This window comes from Cryptomeria japonica, chromosome 4 (genome assembly GCF_030272615.1).
Source record: "Cryptomeria japonica chromosome 4, Sugi_1.0, whole genome shotgun sequence".
NCBI classification, from domain to species: Eukaryota; Viridiplantae; Streptophyta; class Pinopsida; order Cupressales; family Cupressaceae; genus Cryptomeria; species Cryptomeria japonica.
In genome coordinates, this window is record NC_081408.1 from 202225069 (window position 1) to 202230157 (window position 5089).

Genomic DNA, 5089 nt, shown 5'->3' on the forward strand with positions numbered 1-5089 from the left:
CTCGACAACCTATAGGGCCCGGGTTACCTTTTGCAGCACCATTACAATTAACTTTGAACCAACTGTCAGCAATCTTCAAATTCTAGGAGCTTAAAATGTTTAATTCTAGGGGGTTGTTTGAGAAACAGTGACCCTCAATGATCCTCATATTTTCCACAATCGCCCATTGAATTTTCTAGAACACAATATCCTGATTGAAGAATACATCCATGAAGATATGATTGTTTCTTTCTTTCCATAGTCCCCACAGGATGTGAGGAAGAGATAGCGGCCACAAAGATCTCAAAAAGGAGTTAGTCCAATGAAAATTCCAGGAGGAATACAGTTCACTTATAGTGTTAGGAAACACCCAATCAATGCTAAAACTTTTAAGAAATCTTTCCCAGACTGAGGCAAAATAGGAATAGTGGATCGCAAGGTGGTCCACAGACTCTTCCTCCTGAAGACACAGAGCACATCTATTAGGGAAGACAAAGCCTCTGCCCTTTAGGTTGTCTAGGGTCGAGATCTTATTTTGAAGAATGGTCTACAAGAAATTTTTTTTTGGGGAGTAAGACCCTTAATCTAGGCTTTAGACGTAAGGATTACCAGGAGGGGTGGGGGAAAGGACACAATACATAGAGGAAATAGTTAAAGTACCTTTCAGTTCATGTTTCCAAATAAGGGAGTCTTACTCTTTATTCAACTAGACTAAGGACAGATGGATCTTGAGTTTAGAAAGGCTAGGGTGGATCCTTTCAATGTTCTACCATTTGTTACTAGACCAGTACTCAGCAGCTAAGGAGCCAAAATTTCTAATATAAGAGGGAGCATGGAGGGCCCATTCATTGATTTCAATCAAGGGTTTATCAAAAAGCCAAGGGTCCTCCCAAAATTTAACTTTCCTGCCATTTCCTACTTTCCAAATCACTCCTTTAGCAATGTTTTCTTTGCACTTAGAGACATGATTCCATATGTGGGATCCATTAATACTGAATTCCAAATTGATAAAAGAAGAAAGAGAGGAGGACATAATAGATTACTTACTTCACCAGATTTTACACCATTCAGTGTCTAAATGGAACATTTTCCAGACATGTTTGGATAGGAGAGCTTCATTTAAGGTTCGAATTCTCCTCAGGCCCAGACCTCCTTTACTTTTCGATCTAAAAACTTGGTCCCAAGACACTAGAGACATTCATTTCCTTTCCTCAACAACAGACCATAGGAATTTTCTTTGAATTTTCTCGATTGCGTTAGCATACTTAACTGGAATTCTGAAAAGATTTAGGGTGTAAATCAAAATACTTTGGAGAGAAGCTTTGAGTAGTTGGAGCTTTCCAACCTGACTTAAAAGGGGTCCTTTCCAACCAGCAAGTTTTTAATGAAATTTATCCACTAGAGAGCTCCAAAAAGGATCAGGAGGTGTAATGCCCATGGGGAGAAAAAGATAGGTCCCAGGAAGATCAACAATCCTACAATCCAGGATTCTATTGATTCTCTGTTGTCTTCTCTCAGGAGTATTGATGAAAAAAAAATTCTTTTGACCCAGTTAATAAGCTGACCAGAAGCTGAGGCAAACTTACAAAGAGTATTCTTCAAGATTTTATCTTCAGAGATACTAGAATCCCCCATGATAATGGAATCATCAACAAACTGTTGGTGGGAACAAATAAGGTCAGAAGAAGAAGGTTGGAGACCCTTAAAGGAGCCTTGTAAAACCATATTTTTCATAGACCTTCCAAAACATTCTGCCATAATGATGAAAACCATGGGGGATATGGGATCCCCTTGCCTTAGACCTCTAGAAGCTTGGAAGAAGGGGGATGGGGAACCATTGACAAGAACAACAAAAGAGGTAGAGGTGATAAGTTGGCTGAGGAGGTCAATGACTCTAGTGGAGAAACCAAAAGCCATAAGAACCTTCACAAGAAAAGGCCAGTTAACCCTGTCATAGGCTTTGGAGAGATCAAGCTTGAGGATGAGACCCTACTTCTTGGCTCTTACAAGAGAATGAATATTCTCATGGACAATTATAATAGAGTCAAGAATTTTCCTTCTATGGACAAAACCATTTTGCTGGTGGTTAATCAAAGCAGGAAGGACAGACGAAATTCTTGTAGTAAGAACCTTGGAGATAAAAATAACATTTGTGATTCATATATAAAAACATCTTTTATCCTTCATAACATCTAGAGAGGAATCATATAAGAAATAAGTTATCAATTATAGAGAAATAGGCTACATGATTTTTAAATCTATAATTTAATCACAACAAAATCACAATCAAGTATTGATCCAAATTTCTTATTTATTTATTTTTTCATGCCATGTACTAAACTATTGATCTACATCAAGGGAACACTACATCAAGACTTTATGTGGGACTCCTTGAGAGGGTTTAATGCCTAAAGTAAACCTGTTATTTAAACATTTGTCATCTATTTAGGCTCTATCCTTGCAAGGGAGTGTATTATATGCCATCACTACTATTGTAAACGCGGACACCAACATGAGGGTTGTTTTAGGTAGGCCCTTAAATAGCACAATCATTTTTCCCCATTTCTTTTGTGTGTAGAACTATAGATATCACTATAGGAAAATCATAGATTAATAGAGAACAAAGCGACAAGTGTCTTTAGACTTTGAATGGACAAAAACTCTAAGAGTATGACACTCGGATCTCCTATCTTGGTAGTTTGACTAAATTTGATGTGCAATTAAAAGCAACCAATTATGAGATAGCATCAAAACTTGTAAATAAGAGATTTAATAAATTAATAACTCACATAGCATATTTTGGCTATCCCATATGAGAAGTGACAATGTCTTCAAAGAACATAAAATACTAGAAGGAAGAATCAAGCAGAAAATACAAGGGTTGCATAGAAGAAAGTCTGTGAATGAATAGTCACTGAAAGATGCCAACATGTTATTATAAAAACATTTAGATTCACATCATGTTTTTGAGACAAAGACTAATGAATTTGGTGAAGCTACAAGAGTGAGTCTTCCCATGTTTTTTAATGATACAAGTGATGTAAAAGATCAAGGTGATTGGTGAGATGAATGCAAGCCCATGCTCTCTGAAGCTCTAGATGATATTAATGATGCATATTATGTGATAGAGAATAAATTTTGTAGTACCCATCATTTATTCATCCTTTATGATAGTTGTGATAGATATTTATGCATTTGTTTATATTGATTTTCTTTTTGATGTTAGTGGATTCATTATGAATATAATGGTGATATTGATTCTATACTTTGGTTAATTATTGATGTTAGGATAAATATTAGCTTCGTGAATATTTATTGACTAGGAGATACGATTAATGATTGTTTATGATGATCTATCTTGCATTAACCCTAATTTGGTGTTTATACTAGATGAAAGTGATGTTGATGTTATTTATTGTGTCCTTGTTGTGGTGGTTTATTGTGTGAGTGGGGTGTGACATTGCGATTCTCTTTCCACCTATCTGTCTACTCTGTTACTGTGTGTGTGTGTGTGTTCTACAAAGATGTTTGGTGTTATGTAGGATTATAGGTACTAGGCATTGACTCAACATAGCTTCACACATCTAAGTGTGTCTCTAATCCCAAGGGCAAGTTGAAAATAGAGAATGATATAATGTCTTATAAAATTCTAGGCCTAGTCGATACCTTGTTAGTTCTAGTATTTTGTTTAAGTTGTCATGTGATGTTTATTTAATTATTATGTGGTATGGTTATATTGTGGTAATTAATTATTTAATAATGTTATAAGCTTTATTGTGTGGTTAATAAGTAATATTTTTTGTGAGTTTATAATATATTAATAATTATTTTATGAAAATATATTATTAGAGCATTTATAATTATGCATGAACAACTAATTATTATAGATATTATTAGTAACTAAGTTCTTTAAGTATTTATGATTATTGATTCAATTATTTATCTATTTAATTGTTTAATATTTATTGTTTATTATTTATTGTTTATTATTACTGTTTATTAGTTATCGTTTATTATTTATAGCTTATTATTATTTATTATTTATCATTTATTATTTTGTTATTTTATGAATTATTGTTTTATAGAGATTTTAGTGTGAGAATTAGTTTAGTATTCTTTATTTGTTTATTTCCACTTTATTGGTTAATTGGGAGTTTTATTTAGTAATTATTATCTCTATGTTTTTTAAGGTGGAAGTGGAGTAAGCCTTATGCTTTGCATTAAATCTCTATTTGATTTTCATGCATGCAAGCATTTTGTGATTATTATTATTATTTTAAGGATTTTTGCTTTATGTTTTTTTTAAGGCTTTTTGGAGAATTTTGAAGAGATTTTTGGTGCGATTATTCCTGGTGAATTATGTATTGGGAGATTTCTTTGTTCGTTGTGGATTTACATTGGCGATCTCTAGATTGTGGTTGCACCTTCGATTCTTTTACCAAATTTAGACCTTTCTTCTAAATTCCAAGTTGGATGTTTATATTCTTGAATATTATTTTATATCTTTTATTTTTTGAAAAGAAAAATATTGTCTACTTTTTGTTCGAATTTGTCCTTTGAGTAGCAGGAGAAAATTAGTATATTGCTATTATTGATATTTTCCAAATCAAAATTCTGACTACTATTTAAATATGGATATTTTGGGTATTTGTTGTGTTTTGTCTCTTGTGTGTATGATTCCTCATAGTTGAAAAGAATTCTATATTTTATTTCTTATGTTTGGGAAGTTTGGAGTCAGGTTAATTTATTTTTGAGAGTGTGTTTTGTATGGGATTTGTTGTGTTTTAACTCCCTATGTTAACTTTGCATGCTATGTAAGAGATTGGTAATATTCTTCTTACTGTTGTAGTTGGTATTCTCTATTGGGTGGAATTTGTCTACTGAAGTATTTTGGAGTTGGTTTTCAAGTTATACTATGAAGTTTTGTTGGAAAATATATTCAAACTTGTTTATCCATGCTTCTAAGTTTATACGTTTATTAATGAGTCATTTTGGATATAGTAGAATCTTAATGGTGTTTTGGAAGTCTGTTTTATACACTTTATTTCTTGTCCATGTCAAAAAAATTATCTTTTGTATATGCACTATTTTAATTTGCAAATGTGCTACT